Raw genomic sequence first — 23052 nt, forward strand, 5'->3', positions numbered from 1 at the left:
GAAATAGGCTGGAAAATTTACTCAACTGCAAACATATGCCATTTATTAAGGAAAAAGAAGGATAAATGAGAGAAAAAAAATCCAAGAGCTGAAAGGGTAAAATCATGAGCAATGAATTAGAGAACCATTTCCAAGAAGTATAATTAGATCCTACTCAAGGAGAAGTTCCTGAACCCAGAAGAAGGGGAGCTAATGATAACTGTCCAGTTGCTATGGACAATAACTATTACATGTCTTCAATTCCTCTCCTTTTTAAATGGGAGCCCCTATTGTTTTTATTCTGTCCTTGTTTCAGCATTGAGTATTGGTGGTATATGGATCAGATAGTTTGTCTTTTTAGTTTACAAGCCTTTGCTACCAAGAAGCCATGTCTGAGAAATAACGTCCAAGGAGCTACACATGAGGAACTATAGCCAAGACACCTCATTATACCAGTACCTGATTTAAATAATTAAAATGATTACATTAGGAAGTTCATGCCGGAGTTTGATAGCAAAATAGGATTAGGCTTTGGAAGTCTTAGAAAGAAGTGCATTTTGCAAATAGAATGGATGTGAATCATTAAAAACCAGAGTGTGTGTGGTACACGATTACATTGGGTGGTCCCTAATAAACCACAACTCAATTGTTTCATGCTCCTGTATAGTCCCCTACCATACTGACTCTCATTTTAGCCATATGACTTGCTTTGGCCAATGGGACGTTACCAAGTGTGATGTGAGCAGAAACTCTATTTGCACTTTGGTGCTTGTAGCCTTGAAACACTTCCTCTTGAGAATCAGTTGTTTTACTGTAAAGAAGTTCATGCTAAATTACTGAATTACGAGAATCATCTGGTGAAAGGCCATGTAAGCTGAGAGACCATCTTATTTGGTAGCCTCATTGAGCTCCCAGCTGAATGCAGCTGTATACATGATTGTGGGCAGCTATCTTGCATGGAGCAGTAAAACTGCTCAACTGAACCCAGTCGACATAATAAATCAACATGGTTTGTTATACATCATTGGATAATTAAAGCACCATCTTCATGGGAAAACTATTCTCCACCTCATCAAACTTGGGCCTGGCCCTGTTTCTTTTTAAAAAATATTTTCATTGATTTTTTAGAGAGAAGAAAGGAGAGGGAGAGAGAGAGAAATATCAATGTGAGAGCAAAACAGCTATCATCTGCCTCCTGCATGCCTTCTACTGGAAATGGAGCCCACAACCTGGGCATGTGCCCGACCAGAAACTGAACCAGCAACCTTTCGGTTCATGGGCCGATGCCCAACAAACTGAGCCACATCAGCTAGGGCCTGGCCCTGTATCCTGTATTCCCATAGCTAGTAGTCCCCACACCTTCACCAACTTAATGTGCTTGGAAATGACAGTGCTAGTTCTTGCCTAGGCTTTAAGAGGCATTGTGTATTCCCATTCACTCCTTTAAAAGCTTCTGACTTACATGAGAAGAACATTTTACAGATAGCTATTGCCTCTCCAGCTTGGGCTAGGACTAGACTCAGACAAGTAAGATGCTTAGGGCTCAAAATTTCAGAAGGCAGTCACTGTCAGGGTTATACAAATACCATACCTATACTTGAACCACTCTGAAAGTGAGTTCTTCCTTAAATGATGTGCCCTACGCATCTCTCTAGCCTCACTCTAACCTCGTTCCTGCTCCAGAATGCAACATGTGAAGCAGACCTGCACCAACTAACCTCTTGCAGAAATGTTAGACAGAAGTAAATGTTTATTGTATGTTTCTGACATTTTTGTGGGTGTTTGTTTCACAGCAAGGTGACAATACAAGCCTTGATAATCAAACTATGATATTCAGATTCATAACTTCTGCATCTTTATATTTCCATTCTATTATGGACTAAATTGTGCCCCTTCAACATTCATAAGTTGAAGCACACCACCAATGTGGGAACAATTGGAGGTGGGACCTTTAAGATGATTATGGCTAAATAATACCTTAATCTGATAGGACTGGCATTCTTATAAGAAGAAAAGAGACAGGAGATATATCTCTCTCTCCAAGCACACACAGGGAAAGGCCAGTGAGGATATACTGAGAAGGTGGCTGTCTGCAAGCCAGGAAGAGATGTCTCACAAGAAACCAAATTTTCTGGTACCTTGATCTTTAACCTCCTGCCCAAGATTCAGAACTGTGAGAAAATAATTTTCTGTTGTTTAAGCTACCCCGTCTGTGTTATTTTATTATTGCAGCTCTAGCCAACTAATACACATACCTCGCATGGTGTTTAACACCTTTAGTTTGTTGCCTAAGTGAAAATTTGACATCTCTTCTCTTAGCATGAAGTATATCTTACCTTGGCTCCAAAATCCATCATGCCAGTCCACTAGTCATATAATGAAAAGTATATCCTTCAAGTGACTCATTTATTTCTAGATTTTGAATTTTTGTCTTTCTCTCAACTAAACTTCCAGGGATACAACCTGTATTTACATTACTTTTCTGTAATCTGTACCACCTACCCTTTACTCCAGCATATTTTTTAAATATATTTTTTATTGGTTTCAGAGAAGAAGGGAGAGGGAGAGAGATAGAAACATCAATGATGAGAGAGAATCATTGACCGGCTGCTTCCTGCATGCACTACATTGGGGAGCGAGCCCACAACCTGGGTATTTGCCCTGACCGGGAATTGAACTGTGACCTCCAGGTTCATAGGTCAAAACTCAACCACTTAGCCACACTGGCCAGGCTATTCCAGCATATTTGTCTTTGCAATTGATCTAGTAAACTCAATTATGGGTGTCTAGGCTTCAAGAATTTCCTAAGATTTTAATCATGATCACGAAAAAGAATACAATTGTTCAAAAAGATAATTATGATGTGGCGTAGGGAGAAATTATTCGGATTAGGAACTCGATAGTTAGCATCCTGTCTCTCCAATCTCTGGGAAGACAATCAAATTCTATGTGCCATGATTTTCTCAATTTTCAAAATGAAATGTTGAACTTGTAATTCCTGAAGATGCTTCTTTTTCGGTGGTTTATATGACTTTATAACTCTAAGTCCTAGGACAAATAATTGCCTGATTATTTGATTTACATCAGACACTGTCATGTTATTTCTTAATGCTTTGCCTTAATCCTATAGTGTATCCCATGATTTTTTACTGTAAATATCTGATGTTCATTTAAAATATATCTATAAATTAAGTCTAATTTTTTTAGAATTTGTGAACATGAGAAAAATGTACATCAGTGCTACATAATTAAGTACCATTTATTTTTTTTGCACTGTTTAAGCAAGCTACAGATATTCAATTGCCATTGAAATATTTTTGTAAACCATGCAACCTTTTACACAAAAGATAATTATGAAATAGCTAACATTCATTTGACCACAACCAATAAATAATTTATGAACTGGGTGTTTGAAATTATGCAAATATTCTAAATACTTTTTGTTGCCTGTACATCTGAGTAAGTATGATTCAGAAGAAAGTGTGCAATGGATTAATAGATTCAACATTGAAGAGATTTGCATTTCTACAGAGTTCTTTTCTTTGCTGGCTCCTACTATCTTTAGTATCATGGCTCAGAAAACAAGCTTGACAATACTGTCTCTAAATGTATTTGAATATCCTGGCATTCCTATTCATCAGCCTCTTTGATGCTTTAAATGTCTTTTGCTTTCTTTCCAGAACTCTTTATGAAGGCAGAGAGATATGCTTTTAGTAGAGTATCCAACTATCTTATAATACACACTAAATGGAAGGGAAAATGAGCGTCTTTAAATATTTGATATATTTGTGATAGCCCATAGCAGAATGAGGCTGTTACTATGAAAAAATTGCATACCAGGTGCCACATACAACATCACAGCAATGACCAGGAACTGTTGACTTCATAAACTCCCTTCGAAAATGAAAAGCTATGGACACCTGTAAATTAATAGGTGGACAGCCCCTATTAGCTATTGCATGTATATTGCCTTTGGTAAGACTAGCATCACATGGAGAAAATGTGTTTAATTTTGAATTATAATCAAGTATAAGAAGTTTTTATTATATGTAACACTGTATCACCCAAAATATTTCTTTAAAACTACTAAGAAGCCTAGAGGTCATTTATTTTCATTTCTTTCCACACCTCAGGATGGGGAGTGGTGAAATTTCTGTTAATAAAAATATCTATGTCTTCAGTTTAATGATTCCAGTTGATGTTAGTATAGTAAGTGAAGACACTATATTTTTATTGCTAGTAAATATCCTATCATTTCATCAAACACCTTTCTTTACCCAGATGCACCTTGTTCTCTGGCCAAATTTCATCACACAATGTAATACATGTATTGACAGATTGGTACCTTGCACTGTTTTATAAATCAAATGAGTATAAAAAGAATAAAAGGGAACTATGCTGCACAGAGCTATGGGTTAATATAGACACTTGAGTACTTTTTATCCTCAAAAGCCTTTTTCCTGTAGTATGGTCCTATTGCTTAAGAGCTATCTAACATTTTGCGTATATCCAAAAAAGAAAATTTACATCATGTGAGTTAATATCTTCACTAATGTAAATGCTTATTTTCTCAAAAAAAATTTTTTTCACATTATCTTTCCTAATTACAAAATTCCTAAAGCAACCATTAGGGTTTAACTATTCATCCAAACTCAAGTTCTTCTTTTTTAAAAAAATATATTTTTATTGATTTCAGAGAGGAAGAGAGAGGGAGAGAGACATAGAAACATCAATGATGAGAAAGAATAATTGATCAGCTGCCTCCTGCTGCCCCACACTGAGGATCAAGCCTGCAACCGGAGCATGTGCCCTGACCGGGAATCAAACCATGACCTCCTGGTTCATAGGTCAATGCTCAACCACTGAGCCACGTTGGCTGTGCAGTTCTCCTTTAGTATCTCATTACTGTTTGCCCCGCTCACATCCTCACACATCTTCCCCTTCATCCAATCAACATTTACCTCCTTTTTTTAGTGTTGACTTTTGTGCCTTTCTACTCTGAAAACACAAACCCACACACTGCAGACTGAAACAAAGAACTCACTTTCCTTGGCACTGTTGTGTGAATAAAATTTTATTTTTATTTAAATGTACTATGTCTTTTGTCTTGTGGTTGCACAGCACGAAGTCACTCACCTACCCCAATCCCCCAAAAGGGACAGTAGCAATGTTTTCTTAAGTTATCCATAAATAGTGAAGCAAGAGAATATATCAAAAGTCATGCACCCTGAGGATGGCTCACTCTGTTCTACACAGAATTCAGCTGAGATAACTTTAAAACATTCCTTTTCATTTAATACTCTCTTAAAACAGCATAAAGGATAGAGCGCTATATAAGCTGCTTACCATTTCTACTGCACATTTTATCAGGAAAGCTATCTATCCCAGATTTCTTCTCTTCAGAAAAATTTTAATGATCCAAGGTCACACCTCTTAAAAAGAATGAGGTCTAGTTTTACATAAGAAGGTCCAACTTGTAGGGTTTTATTTCCTTTTTATGCTCAGACCTCACAAACCGAGGACCACAGTCTTCAAATAACACTTCTTGTTAAAACTGAACTCAGAAAAGAAGGTTATTCTACCTCAGAATTTTAAATAAAGCTTCTACAACAAAGTTCAGTGTTCCAAAGCTTTAAATAAATTGGAATTAAAGAAGCACTCCAACACTAAAGGGTTTAAATCAGGTTGCTAATCCCCTTACTCTGGAAACACGGCCTACTATTTTGGGGGGGGGGGAGAACATTGTAGTCCTGGGATTGCTTCTTAAAGTGGGGGCCTCGGAACACTTGCATCACAATCACCCGCAGAGTTTACTGAAAACAGATGCCTGGGCTCATTCCTCTCCAACTGAATCAGAATCTCCACAGGGGAGTCCCCACCCTGCACCCCTGACTCGTTCCTCGGGTGATTCTTGCACACACCACAGTTTGCAGACCACTGTGGGGCTCCACCATGGTTCCCATAGAAGTCCAGCTTGAACCAACTCTTCCCCTACATTAAATTCTCCAACTTTGGGAGACGTGGTGCTTTTAAGATGGACCTCACAGCTGTCACTCCGAGGCCAGGTTTATGCTAAGAGGATTAAGTCAGGTCCCTCCAGATATTCAAAACTTTTGTCTCCCTGCTGTCAGCAACCAAGGAAGCTGGCAAACGCTGGTCTCTCACAGTAACATTTAGTGCCGGTCAACACACCGTATGGGCTAACATCTGAGCCCAGAAATAGGAAAGGCGAGTATAAATAGATTGGAATTGGGGTTGGACAAGGATTTGGCAGGCAAAAAATGACTGTGTGTTGATGGGGTGGGAAAGGATAGCTGCCAATTCAGGGATCCGTGGTTGAGGAGCTTCCTGACCCCCATCCACCCCAGAAGTTCCTGTGCGCTCTCTGGACTGTGAGCCTTTGGCTATAATTAGGGGGTGCTGCTTTCCCTGGCTTCTTCCATATGCATGTTAGTTATGTTTGGCATCCAGCAGCAGTGTTTGAAGAGTGTCTGGCCCCACCAGCAGCCAGTTGAGCCAGTCAGTGGAAAAAATGACAATGGTATCTGGCATAGAATTCAGGTGTTAAAATACCTTTATTAAAATAGAGGAAGTAGCACCTATTAGGAAGTGACCCCGAGCTACCAATTTTTATTAGCCTGGGAGGAGGTGTTTTTCCCTTCTTTGAAGCATACTGTAAATTCCCTTATGTCTTTCATGGTATTTAAAGACAGAAACGGGCACATTCAATAATTTCAGAATTTCATGCTATATTTATTACAGCTCACTTTGCGTAGTATCAGGGAATACAGAGCTGGGACTTGGCACATTTCAGTAAAACTTTTTGTACATATTTAGCTAAAAAAAAAATGATGGGGGGAGGAGAGAGAGTCAACACTTTTGGCAATTTCCCATTAACAGTGCAGGAGGTAAAAGTCAAAAATAAAGCCTGTGGGATAATCTGAGCATGGCATCCACGCTTAAAAGAAATGCCATTTCTCTTTTTCATCCTGAGGTGGGAGAGGAAGCTTGACAGGAGTGAGCGAAACTGCACTCTGTAACATTCGTCTGAAGCCAGCCCTGATGTCAGCAATGAGTACGTTGAGCTGTGGATGAAGTGGGCCATGTCCGCCCGCCACAACTCTACAAAACCGCTTTAAAGTCAGCAAGAGGTGCCGGCAGTCCCCTCTCTCAATGAAAAGCATGCTTCTTGATTAAAAATGTATGTTTCTACTTTACGCCAAAACAAGAGAGCATTATTTCCAGGATGATCATAGAAACCAAGTTAAATGTGTTTCTTATTTCAAGAGATAAAAAAGTATCACAACTCGGTGAAGAAACATTTCAGCGCTGGATGTTGGTTTAATGTAGCACTACTATGCATGTGATTTATTTTGAAACACAGTGATGTATGAAAATCTTCAGCATTTTTGACAGAATGAGATTACACATTCATCCTCCTCTATGCTTTAGAGAAAGAAAACCTTGACTTAACCTGCCAATATTATAGATAATATCTGTATGTGTGTGCATTGTAATACTCCTCTGTTATTTCCACTTCAGAGAGAGTAATTCCTGCGCTAATTTCATTCATAAAGAGTTCCCATAGGAATAAGGTGGATGGTCAGGACAAGATATTGAAGAGAATTTGTAGCTTTGTTGGACAAGTTCTTGGATCAGTTTGATTCTCTCTTGTCCATCAGGAGACTCAGGACTATTTGCATGAGGATGAGGAGAGAATGTGTAGGGGATCCAGACACCTCCTCTCCCAAGGGTGAACTATTTACAAGATGGTCAGGCTCAAAATGGATGCCTCCATTTTCAAGACTACTGTCTGTCCCCAGAAACTAAGTTATTAGATAACATTTTCCACCCCTTGCCTTCTCTTCTCTGAAATGAAGCAGAGAATGTAGGATAATGATGTAGTATGCAAAATAGAGAGAGATATGAGGAGTACCTAAAAAATCATATATATGAAGAAGATTTATTGCCCACAGTAGAATGGGGCAACTCCAAAATTTAGGTTGTTTGCTCTAGAACAATATTTAAAAAATGACTATTGATTCATAGATTTTCAAACTAAAATATGACCTCATATACGAATGTTTTATCTTCTGTATCAAGTAATAGCCTTTTAAATCAGTTCACATAATTAGAAGCTTACTTATCTGTCATTCTACAAATAGGAAGTCTCTATCAGCAGATACTTCCTGCTTTTACTAGTTTGGTTGACCTAGGCTCAAGAGGTGTATCTTGAATCATTAAGGTTTAAGTTTGTTTAATTTAGATTTAGCATGAAAACACATGCCATAGCAGGAAAATTTCTTGAAAAGCATTAATGCATGAATAATATTCAGAATAAATATTTATTAGTCAGAATACTTGATTAAACAGCATAATGCATAGTACAGTCATTTCAGACACTCCATTTTTCTATACCAATGCACTAAAAAGACAGATGGTAATATTAGAATGTGGATCAAAAATAGCTAAATTGTAAAATTATGTGCACAGCCATTAATATGTAAAACTTTAGAAATATGGAATAAATCAACTTATTTATTTAGTATCTACTGTGTATGAAAGGGCATCCAAGCAACCCATGGCATTCATTGTTTCTTCCCTCAAGAAACTTATAACACAGATCAGATTTTCACATGAAGGACTAGAGAAAACCACACTTCAGAATATACTCTTAGGGAATAAAACATGACACCTTAGCAATATAAATAATAAGGGATCAGCAGATAGAGTGGTTAATCAAGGAAGCAGAGGAAATCATTGTTCTGGTATTTCAAAAGTAGCAGCTTTCAAATAAACAATACTTAGAAATTGTGGTAACTCACAAATATCTACATGTATGCACACTATGCTAATATATTTCAAAATTTTGTACAACTCACTCTTAGTTCAATTTCAATGCAAAACTATAAGGCTTACGGCATTAGATAGGAATGGTCTTCAAAGTTTCATATCTTAAAAAATCATAGATACAAAAACCTTATACTTCTCCCTCAACAAAACAGCCAATCTATTTCTTGGACCAAGTACCCTGGGCATGGAAAATTGCTAGACTATTGGTTTGGAGTATTTCTGGGACTGGTGCTGTGCTACCGCTACTACTACCCAGGCATAATTGGCACTGCTAGTTTTTTAGTTATTGTTACAGCTGCTAGGGGTCTTTTAATAGGTTATTTAGCAAAAAAGAAAAGAGGACAATTGACCCCGGGTGGTTCTCAAATGGAGCTATTACTGGTTTGTTTTCACAGATTGGCAGTACCCTACGACAGCCAATGTTCAAGAAATAAAATTACAGTTGTATTAACAGCTTCAAATTAGGGGTATTTTTTCAAATCATTGTGTGGGGTTTTAGTGGCACAAGAATGAGTGGTTTTAATTGGGCCTTCTTCCTTAGAAGCCTTGAGGAAACCCTTCAGCTCAACAACAGAAGGAACGGGGTAGCAGGACAAGAGCCGCAAGGACAAAAGCCACATTATCACTTTATGAAAATTGCTGGTCGGGATCTGACATAATATTTTCATGATTTATTCAAAGACTTAAAATGCTGGGACCTGATCCTTTGCAGTAAAATATATTATAAAATAGACAGATCCCATTTTGGGGGGGACTCTTCAGAAGCTGAATTGCCCCAGGTTCCTGCATCATAAAATGATCTGAAAAGTTGACTAGCATATTTTGGCTGTGAGCACCAGAAAATACCACAAACAAAATATTTGTATAGCTTATAAAACACTCAAGCTGAATATTAAAAGCATCTGTTTTCAAGGAATATAATTACAAAGTACTTGAAGTGAATCAGGAGGCAGGATTCACAAAACATTAAACATGCTGTAAACAAGCCATTTGACTCATTCAAATACTATGGGTAATAGATGGACTGCTGATTTACAAAGGGATACTTTCATTGAAGATTCTGACATGAGAAAGCATTGATAGCCAGGGTTAAATGCTTCCTGATGTCTTTCCGGGATGAGTAATCTGGGCCAGTTACTGAAGCAGTTTGATATTCTTTAGAAAAGGAAATGTGGACAAAGATAATCCAAATATTTTACCTTTCGAGAGACATGTCATCTGGCAGTCAAGACCACTGATGAAGTATGTGGTGATGGTGAACATTATAATGAATTACATACGATGAATTATGGCCACACTTTACCTGTAAAAAGGCATTCACTATCACTCAGGAGTGTAAAATTCAAATGTGCTAATATGCAAGGTATTTGTCTGTTGTTTTTACTTGATCATATCAAAAACAAGAAACTTCATTGTGGACATTACGAAGTCAAATGCAATTCATGATGGGACTGCTGTTTGTGAAAAGAGAGCAGACAGAATCCACTTTCTAAGATTAAATTGAAACTTCCTTCCTCAAATGTTAAGCTAAAATTATGGGCAAAATTCTTTTCTCACATTTGCATTATGGGACTTAAGCCTGTTATTCTTTCCTCCTACAAAACAGGCTCCTGGGAGTCCTACCTACTTATCAGGAGCAAAATATTGGATTTGACATCTGCAATATGCATCTTTCTTGAACTTCATCCCAAGTCAAAATAAAAGCCTATTGTATATTGTCCTCCTGAGGTCTTGGGAAAGAGTTTATCTATTTAGAGTCTCAGAAATGATACACATTGTTAGTAAGAAGGTCTCTGAAAGCATTAATTCTGTAGAAATATGTAAATCAAGATTGCTTTACCTCGCACAAGGTGCCTAAGCTTTGTACTACTTATAGGAAAAGAAAGCAGAAAGAAGAAGATGAAGAGGGAAAGATGCTGAAGAATAAAATATTGTGAAAAGAAAAGGTCGCTAGATATAAAAACTGGACACTCCCAAACGCAGTGGGATTCCGAGGTCAGCATACAGCATATCCTGAAGTACTCATCCAAAGTTCACGGGGAGCAGTGGCTAAAATTGTAAGACTCTGAGACAAGTATTGAAATTTTATGTTCTCTTCTATAAAACTCTCACTCTCCTTTTTTCCCCCTCTCATTTGATGTGCTCTATTTTACTGCTGATTGGAGTATTTGACTCTGACAGGTCTCTTCACAGACCAACTGTTAAGCCTGAGGACTTTTAGCAAAGCCACACCAGACCAGCTTGGAGACCCAATGACATCTTTGAACTGTGGCTTTTTCCTCGAGCTTGATTAAAGATTTTATCCTGTCTGCCAAAGGGAAAGGGAACCTTTCATGAGAAATGGTGTTTCGTACAGGAGCCATTGATACAGGGAGAAGAGGGACTCCACAAATTAAAGGCTAGCTTGGCTGAAAAATAGGGCTGAAACTCACTTTAAAAAATTGCACCACTATAAATCACCATGTAATTAGGCACGCGATATATAAAGTGAGCGTAAAGCATATGGAGAACAATCTTTGTAGATATTGTTAATATGAATCTTAAATGCCACCATAAATGTTTTGCTACCTCAAATTCATAGTGCTAGAAGAGTTTGAATTGATGAAAATTCTACCATTTGAAAATAAAAAATACATATATCACATCCTATGTGATTTGATGTTCTTTTTACTAAAAGAATAATTCTTTGGTTTTGAAATGCAAGCTTTCTGGGGAAAATGCATTTCCATTGGTGCTATTTTACTTACACCATTTTCTTAGCATATAGAATAACAGAAAGAAGAATTTTTTAAAGAAAAACTGCAAATGCTTTCTGTAAAGCACTGCCCTCTGGACTCCGGTAGGCACATCGTTACATATGAACTCACCTTGTGGAGGTTCTGTTCTTTCCTCCTGAGAAACAGAAAGTTTAAAATTAAAGATCTGACCTTGAGATGCAAGGGACTCAACTAATATAGTGAATAATACTTTTAAAAATGAGTTAATAAGTTTTCAATGGAATTAGTTGTTAAATTCTATCAAATTTTTCAGGAAAGGAGATCCATTGAATTGTTTTATAGGTCCCCATTAAATTATTCTCAATATCTCTTGGATATAATTAGATGACGTTTTCATGTACTTTGTGATATTTAAATCGCATAATTTCTGAAGAGACTGTCCAAGCACTCAGGGGAGAGAGGCATTCCTGGGTCCGAACGCTGTCTTTTCATGGCTGCTTAAACTACGTAAAGATGAGCTTAAAACCACATCAGGCTTTTCTCTGACAGGATTTCAGTGCTTTGAAATCAAAGGTCAGGAAAAGAAAGTCCAAAGTTTCATATAAACTCAGGCAGAGGTTGTACAACCTGCGACGTAATTTCAAACCCTGTGGAAAATTGTCAGGAGACAGCATGACTGCTTGTCACCTGGGCCATGATTCTAGCACATTGATTACCCCACCCCTGCACGGAAGGCCAATCTGTGCTATGCTCTCTACGGGTGCCCTAGTTTTTCTGATTTTCCCTTTTCCCCGCATTTTAGCCACTCAAGGTAAGGCGCGCTTTCCTTTCCCTTTCCCTTTCCCTTTTTTACAAGTTGTCTTTTCTTTGTCCAGAGAACAGATATGCTACAACACATTAGATGTTTACTGTGGTTATTCATACGGGCTGGTTTTTTCTTAAGACAAAGAAATAGGTGTTTTTCAAAAGATCCCTATTTTAATCCCTATTTCAATCTACCTCCAGGGCTACAAAATGTAATACAAAAAATGTTTGTTTTAAATCTTTAACAGTTACCAGTCGAACTAAAAATTAAGGCTCAGAAATAAAAGAGATAGACTAGATAGCATATTGTACCAATATAATTAATTTTAACTTTTAATTATACTTCAATTTGGGAGTCTAACATAGCCATAATGCTACTGTTATCAACCTTTTATGTGCCTGATCTCATTCACTTTGTTATCAGCACTAACTTCAAGATACTTTGGGATGTTGGCTTGTCACCTAACACATGAGCTATCTTATCCAGCTTTGTGTCATATGCAAATTTCATCAGCATTACATAAATATTTTCCTATGAAAGGAAGGGAAAAAAACAGCAAATGGGTTATGTGAATGTATGTGTGTTTACACACTTATACATGCACACATTCATCTTGAGAACCACTATTTTTTAAAATGTTTTTGAGCCAGTTGCTAGGGGACAGGGGTAATTTTATTTCCCTTCCTTTGCTTTTAAAAATATTTAACCTTTGTTATTAAAACAGAATATAACTGGTTTTCTTTTTTTTTTCAGTAAAAATGATAATTTCCCCTTTAGAGCTGCCATTTTAGAAAGCAATATACTTATCCCAATCATGGTGCCCTTGTTTTTCTTTGCTTCTTTGTTTTTGGACCTGAGGTGCAAGGAATTAGATTTATTAATAGTTATAGTTGATTTATAATGCACCACCATCATTTATTTATGCACCTCTAAATTTTGTCAGCTATTTATTTGTTATATAAATGAAATCTATGAACTCTCTCTTCAAGTCAAGAAATAAAATGTTTTGTTTTGTTTTTACATATATTGGGATGTTCATCTTCCTCCCCAGCTCGATGTATCCTTTTTTCAGTAATCACCCAGATCCTGAATTGTGTCTGACATCCAGTTGCTTGATCACATATGGATGTTCACCTGCACAATAGGTTGTTCACTTTCACTTAGCTTCGAACTTTATAAACAGGCATCATGCTGCCTGCATCTTTAGAGACTTGCTTTTTGCACTCTATTGTGTTCTTAACATTTTTCTATGCATTTCACATACATGATAAACAGAGAGCTTGACCTTTTGTCATCATGGTTTGAAATGATACAGAGTACAATATGGTCTTGAACTTCAGCATGTTAGTTGGATTTTCTCTCTATTTACTGAGATGGAGATGCAGCTTTAGTCACTAAGACCAGTCAAGACCTGGTTTCTCACTGCTTAGAGGCCAGATTTCTATCCACCCCCACGCTCTGTGACCTTATCATTGAGCACCCATCTGTCTCCTGTACCTAGTAACGATACACTGTATTATCTAGGGAAGATAGGACTGTGATATTTAACTCTTCGATCTCTTACGTGCATTATTTTGTGAGACAGATGTGAAGGGGAAGAGAAATTTGCTAAGAAAGACTTTTAAAAGACACAATTAGCTAGAGCCCTCACTCCTCCCCCAGGACTAAAGAAAGACAACATTCCTGGTATACTGCGTGAAAAAGAAAAAAAGTGCCCTTTTCAAACTTACCATAACTCTCTGTACTTTTTAGCTTTCACCTTCCAGGCAACATAATAGCATTCCTTCCCACACGTGTCCACATTATGTCAAATATCGATTTTGGAGCTGGATGAATAAAGTAAAACATTTGTGAAAGAGCAAACTATCCGTCACATCCAGCCAGCCAGATATTATCAAATATCAAGCAGCCAACATTTAGATTCTTTTGTGTTCAGATTGCCAGTAATAGGAGCTCTATGAATTTAAACCCAGACTCTTCTTCTCGTACTTCCTATTTATATTTGAGAAAATTTGTCTGGAAAAAAATACTGATATTACCGTCTTCATTTCCTATGAGGTCACTGGCTTCTTTTCTTTCACAAATATTTGGTTAGTATCTAGATGCTGAGTATTGTAGTATCTCATTGCATGGTATTATGCTTCAATGTGTTTGGCTTTTTTACTCTATGAAAGTGATTAGAGAGTCTCTGAGAACCAATGCAACAGAAACTCTACCTATAAGAGATCATTATCTAAGGCAGCAATAGCTTACTCCCCATAATTAAGAGTTTTCCCCCATGCTCAGCTATCTTTTCTTCTATTGTATCCCAACTTCTGTGCTGATGATGTGAGCTATATTTTTAATATCTCTTGTAATTCACGTTACTTTGATTTTTTTTTTTACTTTTACTCAATTCCACTCATTTAACAACCTTGACTATTCACTTTGCAACTTGGTCTACCCGTCTTGCTTTGCTGTTTTTATTACTGTCTCTGAAATTTTGACTTACTTATCTTCTGCCACATTTATAAAATGCACATAATCTGGAAAGATATTTTTCCATGATGTTTAAGTAAGATCTTGATCTCTGAAGTCACACTACCTGAGTTTAGATTCCAATGAAATTAGTCTAATGAAATTTTAGCAAATAGATTACATTCTCCCTAAATTCACTTATCTTTATTGTTACAACTTAATGAGTATACTTCCATTTTCATTTAAGACATTGAATTTTACAAGGGGTTACACATACTTGTCACTCTTCCTTGATGGAACTTGAATACTCATTTGGAAGTTGAGTGGCAATATAAAGCAGTACATGACTAAAAGGCAAGCAGTGAGAGTGACCCAGATAGAAACTATCTTGAGATTTCAGGGAAAGGAGAGATCACTCTGGTTAAATGGTCAAGAAGATTTTACTAAAGGGGGTGGGTAGTGGGTGGGGTGAAGGTAAAGCTGAACTTAGCAGGGAAGATAAGAGCTAAATAGTGGCCAGGACAACTAGAACCTTCATGGTAGGGTAAGCAGAAGAAGCACCTGACAAAAGTAGAGGAGAATATGGCCTTTCCCAGAATATTATATGGCCTGATTTACTTATCTCTCCTCAACTGGGAGATCAAGTTGGAAGAGCATATTGATGTCTCATGATAAGGAAATTGGGGTGTTTAGTTGAAATATAATAATGTAATTATTATAGAGCAGCAGTCACATTTCTGTATTGATTTAATTGATAAATATGTACTGAGTGCCTGCTATATGCTCTTTCTAAATGCTAGGAATACAGCATCTTCATGAAATTTATATTCCATTCTCATGACTCAATGCCCACAGAAGTGTAGGAAGTAATAGAAATTAGCTAAGTAGACAAGATAAGTCACTAGGGACAGTGTGATGATTAATTTTATGTCAATTTTACTGGGCCACAGGGTAGCCAACTATTTGGTCACACATTATTCTGGGTATGTATGTGAGGGTGTAAGTGGATGATATTAACCTTTTAATCAGCAGACTGAGTAGATTGTCCTTCCTAATGTGGGTGGGCCTCATCCAATCAGATAAAAGTTTGAATAGACAAAAAGACTGGGTAAGAGGGAATTCCTGCTGCCTGACTGCCTTAGAACTCAGACATGGGTTTTCTTCTGCCTTCACTTCAGATTGAAACTAAAATATCAGCTCTCCTAGGTCTTGAGCCTTCTGGTTTTTGGACTGAAATTACACCATATATTCTCCTGTGTCTCCAGCTTGCCAACTGCAGATCTGAAGACTTGTTAGGCTTTATAATTATATGAGCCAATACCTTATAATAAATATTTGTGTGGATAGCATATATATATGTGACCCAGAGAGAAACTATCTTGCTAAGAATCATAATATATGTCATGATTGTATTACATATATACATTAGCAATATAATACATAGATTTATACACACATCCTTTTGGTTCTGTTTCTCTGGAGAACCCTGACTAATACAGGCAGGGATCAGGGCAAGCTGTAAAGTGCATGCCTTGCTCCAGCTGATTGCTTCCATGTGAGAATGGGGACCCAACACTGCCAAACCATTTATTTGTCAAAAGAAGCCAAAAATATGGGTTTGTGTGTTTTTTTACTATCTCCATTTTTAAATGCTGACAACAAAGTTTTGTTTTGTTGTGTTTTCTTTTCATCCAAGCAAAACCTCTCTAGAGGTCATAGGTATCCCTAGGCCTCTAGTTCCCCATTTCAGCTCTAGATAATTAAGAATCCATTAAGAGGTTTTTTTGAGTAGGATTACTCTCATGTCGGTACAAGATAAGAATTAGAAGAGAGGCATGCTAAGGACTCAGAGACCAGTTAAGAGACTTTTCTACAATTGAAGTTCAAATGATAAAATTCTAGCATCATGTTACAAAAGTGAGACTAGAAAGGAAGGAACACTTGATGTGGTGGTGACAAGCAAGGATGAAGGATGAAACCTATTCCAAGACAAGGTTGATGATCAGGCAGTTCACAGAAGTCTCCCTTCTCCCACTGCTGCAACGGCTACTTATAAGTCTCTGATTTCATTTCCTTGACATTAAAAGAAAAGCTTATTCTTCCAAATGCATATTTTTGAGACGGTAACACTAATTGATATAGTAGATATACTTCAAAACTCCAATGGCCTAAGAAATAAGTTTATTGCTCACTCAGACAACAGTTCTATATAGCTGTAGAGTAGATGTCTTGCCCACAATGATTGCAAGATCTAGGCTTCATTCTCTTGAAGCTACATCAGTCAGAGGGCCTCTGAGTCCTTCAGTCCAGGTCAGTAGACAGATAAAGAGCCTGGAATCAGGCAGGGAGTTTCTAATGGGCCTTGTATGGGAGTAAAATACATCACATCTGTCCATGTTTAATTGAGCATAATTTAGTCACAGGTCATACCTAACTGCAAGGGAGGAAGAAGAAAGAAATTGGATGAACGAGTAAGCAGACTATCACACAAAAGGAATATTTATTTATTCTCTTCAGCCCTATTTTCTCAACTATTACTAGTAAATGAAAGGTTCAGATTTGGTCATTTCTAAGATTCCTTATTTTTTATTAAGTTTTGGTTACTCAAATGATTTATTGACTAGTAGTAGTAGATAATACAGTAGAAGACAGAATTAACTACAGGACAAACATAGAATAATGTCATGTCCTTTCTTAAGACAACACTTTATGAGATTATTTTAACTGATGAAAAGCAATGTTCAAGTTATATATTTCATGAGATGTTATTAATTATCACAACACAGATTACATACAATGGATTGATATCGGATGTTATTTCCTTCCTGTATTTCTAGATAGTCATAGATCTTTCTGTAGTAATGACAATAAGAATATACAAAAGGACCCAGCTGGCGTGGTTCAGTGGTTGAGCATCGACCTATAAACCAGGAGGTCAGGTTTGATTCCCAGTCAGGGCACATGCCCGGGTTGTGTGCTCGTCTCCCAGTGGGGGTCATGCAGGAGGCAGCCAATCAATGGTTCTCTCTCATCATTGATGTTTCTATCTCTCTTTCCCTCTCCCTTCCTCTCTGAAATCAATAAAAATATTTCAAAAACATATACAAAAGGATAACATGGTTCTTCAGACTTTTATTTAATTAACACTGAATGGAATTATGCTTAGAATAAATAAAAGATAAACAGCTCTTTTCATTTTCTTATTCTCTCTTATTCCTAGCAGAAATCATTTATAATTTCAACTGTTCCTGCTTCTTCTCCAAAATCCCAGTTTTAAACCCAATCAAAAGGTGCCAACATATTCTAAAGTGAGAGAATGCTTTCGATTCTGCACTCCTCCTGTCTCCTTCATCTTTAAGAGATTTTAAGCCTTTTCTTTCCCAAGCTGCCAGTTACACTGAATTGTTCTGAAATGTGAATAATTTTTTTGTGTAAATATGAGCTTCTATCGACTAGAGCAACAATAAGAACTTCACACTTGTCATTTACTAAAACCTGCCTTTTGAGCCCTGTCAGTCATGTGCCTCTACATGTGTGTTTCTTGGTCGGAGCAGCGTTGTTTTATGGCAGCTTCTGTTTAGGAATTCACGTCGCTACTTGGCATTTATGTAGTTCAGCTGTTAAAGAGTCGGGGTAAAAGGAAAGAAAACACGCAGGAGTGAAGGTTTCAGGAGCAAAGAAGGAAATAAGAAAGGGCTTTAGGTTATGAAATAACAATGCCAGCCATGTGGCAGCAGTAAACCACAGGCACACCCCTCGGTTTAGGCAAGACTGTGACGGAACAGATGTAGCTCGCACCCATCCTGCTGCTCTGGGGGGCTGACTGCTATTACAAAGGGCAAGTGCTGCATGCAATCTTAGCAGCGTGTTCACCTTTCAGTATTTTTCATTCCTTACAGCACTGAGCTTGATTACATTGTGTGCCACTGAGCTTAGATGTGCTTAAAGCAAAGACAAAGAGACTCTGGAAGAGACAGTCATTCGGATGAAAAACTAAGTACTTTGGTTCCTAACTGAGGATAACAGAACTGCATGATTCATAATGTGGGTTCAAATATGCCCAGAAGTTCAGATATTCACCCATCATTTATCTGCATAAAACCATGTACCTCGGGGCTCCAGTATTTTAATGGGAAAATAATAGGAGTCGGCTTTCTCTGGGGTTCTCAAACACTTTGAGCCTCTTATTAGTTTCAAATAACTAGAACCACTGAGAGCAGAGATCTGAGATTCAGGAAGCAAGCTTTTTACACTATTGTAAACAAAGGGTAATGCAAATTAAATTTCACCCTTTTCCCTAATAACGCCAGGAAATACAGGCTTTCACTCTTGTTTAACAAATATCTGCTACTTGTGTTTGCCAAGGAGATAGTGTATATTTCTAAGGGTTCTTTGGAACATGTAGCTTATAAACAGCAGTAAAGAGGTAAAGTAAAAATTTTTTAAAAGTATAGAAGCCAAAAAGCATATTTTCTTCAAAAATCATTGCTTTCACTCTACAGCTTCTCCACGTCTTTAACTAAACAACTTGAGTCTTGCAAGTGATGCTTATTTATTTATTTTAAAATACATTTTTATTGATTTCAGAGATGAAGGGAGAGGGAGAGAGAGATAGAAACATCAATGATGAGAGAGAATCATTGATCGGCTGCCTCCTGCATGCCCCACACTGGGGGATCAAGCCCGAAACCTGGGCATGTGCTCTTGGCTGGAATCGAACCCAGGACCTTTTAGTCCACAGGCCGATGCTCTATCCACTGAGCCAAACCAGCTAGGGCACAAGTGATGCATTTTTAGATTTGTTGTGATGTCCAGACTGAAACATATCTATGTTTTATTAATATTTCATTATTGATATACTAGTATTTTTATGTTATCTTAGTAGAAAACCTCTTTATAACAACCAAATGCAAATATGAATAACCAAATGATATCATCAGAGTTTAAGACATGATTTCCAACTTCTTACATGTGTTCTAGCTTAATTTATGCTCACCCATTTTTAGTTTAAAAAAAAAACAAAGAACCTCAGTCTAATAACTGAAATGTTATTCATTATGGCTAAAATTATCTAATAGTGAATGTATACTGATAGTGCCCAACAATAAGAACGTTTTATGTTTGTACACAATGAATAGTATTCTTACATTTAATATCTCTTCACATATAATGGAATAAAATTGTCAGCCATGCGTATACACAGCAATTTTCACACACTTATCATTTCCTCCTTTATGGTCATTTGCCAAACCAGAGAGTTAACTGAATCACCTTGCTTTTCTCTTCCACACTTAAAAACTGTATGTACTTCAACAATTCTTTGAGCCTGAGAACTTTGTTTTAGGATAACAAAATAGTTAGCTGAGGCATAGAATGAATCAACTTTTTGTTTCAAAAGTATTCTTAAGGTAACAAAATACAAGATGATTTTAAAACACTAATCATCAATTAACACCTCAGTTATTCAAAAAGAGGTATGCATTAAGTTGGAAATGAGATTAGGACAGGATCTCAAATATTATGCTTTGCATGAATACTACGTCTGGCACGAAACTGGGGAATTTGCTGACTTTTCTTGTCTAAGGTGTTCAGGACAGTAGTACTAATCTACTACTGGAAATATCTTTGGAGATTTAATAAATGAATGCTGTAGAAAGTTTGCAAACTAATGTAAATGTAGTCATATCTTTCTTCTGACAGCTCTGTATGAGCTCATTTTGGTGGTATACATAGGAACAATACCAAGATGAGTGTGGTCTCTGCACACAGATGACGTTTAAATTTCTGAAGTGATCTGTATTTTCCACTGAGAACCAGGGACCACAGGGTGGGGGGAGAGTAGTAACCACAAGGGGCCACAGTGTAACTCTTGAGTAGTAATAGAAATGTTTTATATCCTAATGGCAGTAATGGTAAAACGACAGTATACATTTGTCAAAGCTCATCAAATTGCAGTCTTAAAATTGGTAAATTTTATTGTATGTAAGTTACATATCAATAAAGCTGACAAAAAAGTTTTCAAATATTAAAAAATCTTGGCAAGAATTCTGAAGCTTTCTGCCATCCCCTACACTAATTGGGGTAATAAAATTTCATGAAAATTTTATGAAAAGAAGACTTTTCATCTCCGTTCATTTTTGCCTGAGGAATCGAGGCACAGCAGAATCAACAGGTCTTATCACAATTCATCAATCTCTTGCATAAAATATAAGTTCACCATATTTATTCACCACATGAGCAATTCAATTAGATATTCATATAAATATTTCAATTAATATCTAGCAGTTGCTCATCACTAAACTAAGGCAAATTTTGAGGAAACATGGAGAGTGGAATGATCAATGATCAATAATGTGCTGCTCTGAAAAAGCAACAAAATAATTTGCGGGCAATGTCTTTCACCAAGATAAAGATTATTATTCAACTTTTGATCCCCCCAGATCTATTTTCTTTCTCCAACCATTCATTTCATTAAAACTTTAAAAATATGTACACGTTATGCACAGAACATGGGGATGTATTTGTCTGTCTCCAGTATATGCACTCAGAAGTTTGGTGAAATCAATAAATGCAGGAAAAAGGTTACTTTTCGTCTTTTCTCCCTCAGACAACTCTTTTTCGGGGGGCTTGTCAATCTTATGAGGTGGGAAAAATGAAACTTGAACAGAAAACAAAATTGAAGCTAAAAACAATAGATAAGATTGATTAACCCCACCTTATCAAGTAAGTGTCAATAACAAGGAGCTACTGGGCATCTGCACTGTTTTCCTCTAAGCTTTTAGCCTTACATCCGTAAAACCTCAAGATAACTATCTATCATGGAGTCAAAGTGGCGAACAACTGTGTGGTCCTTTGATAAGGGACAGTGTCACAATTTGTCTCCTTCTCTTCCACAGATCGCCTCTAATGGGGCAAGGCCAGGCCACAACAGCTGCAAATAGCCCGAAGACATTCTTTAGTGTAAAAGAAATCCTCGGGAAATATGTACAACAGGAATCTAAGCAACCTTCAAAAAATATCTAAATTTAATGCTGATTTACTTGGATGTTTCATGTCAATTATATTTGTTCTCTTCTTTCTAAACTCTACTGTTGATAAGCCATTTTTTTAGTATAATAAATGGTAGAATTGTAATGCATTTAAAAATGAGATGATGTGAACACTTCTCTGAAAGCCAAAATGAAGCATCTATGTAACTAAGTAATATTTAAAATCTGTGGCTGGACTATATTGACATTTATAATGCCTACTGGGGGTGAAGTTATGCAGTTAGATATACTATAGAACATCATCTTTTCTGTTAAGAAAATGAAGAGATAGTCCATTCTCCCAGAAAAAAAATTAACCTAACTAATGAAGAATGCTTAGTGGCATTGAAAATAATGTCATAATATTAGGGAGTGGGGGGAATAGCAACATTTTAAAATATGAGTTATGACTACAATTATGTTAATCATTATTCACAGGAAAAAAAGTGATTGAAAGTTTGCAACATATATTAATTGGTATGTTAGAGTAGTGAGATTGTGGAGTATAATTTTTTGTTCTGTTTTATACATTTTTTCAAAAATTAATTTTTATTTCTTGACTTTTTTTTCTCTACACATTTGAAAATTGAGCAAGTTTACATTAAGATTCCCTAACATATCGTGTCCACAAATATTAGCTTTAGGGGGAAAAATAGAGTTCTGTATCACCACTAGCAGGGCAGATGTTGTCTCAAGCAAACCTGAAACTATCCTACTGTGGGTAGCAGCTGCCAACTTCTTGAACAGGAAGCAGCTCTACTCAAGGGTAGTGAGAAGAAATGCAATCCGGGTAGGGGCTGTGAAGTCGTCTGTTGTTATGCAGATTTCGGTGGAATGAAATAAAGTGGAAATGAGGAAAGAGAATCTAAAATCTAAGATTTATATAATCCATTTAGAACCTCATAGAACACACTGATGTGACCAAGCAAACTTGACTTGACCACATTTCTCTCCTTAACCTATAGTTTGTAACTTTTTTTTGCCTTCCATCTGCTTTGGTGTTCATTTCTGATTGACTTGATATGTATAAAAATATTTACGAAGGAAATATTGAGTTTCCTCAGGCTCCAAGCCCCTTTCGAAGAAGATTCAGCTCTTTAGCCCATATGTGTCCCCTAACATTCTCCAGCTAGCATGATGTCTTAAGTACATTCTTTTTTATTTTAAAGGCATTTTCATATATTTTGTTTTCACCAAAATACAAACAACTATC

This window comes from Myotis lucifugus, unplaced genomic scaffold (assembly GCF_000147115.1).
Source record: "Myotis lucifugus unplaced genomic scaffold, Myoluc2.0 scaffold_0, whole genome shotgun sequence".
Taxonomy (NCBI): domain Eukaryota; kingdom Metazoa; phylum Chordata; class Mammalia; order Chiroptera; family Vespertilionidae; genus Myotis; species Myotis lucifugus.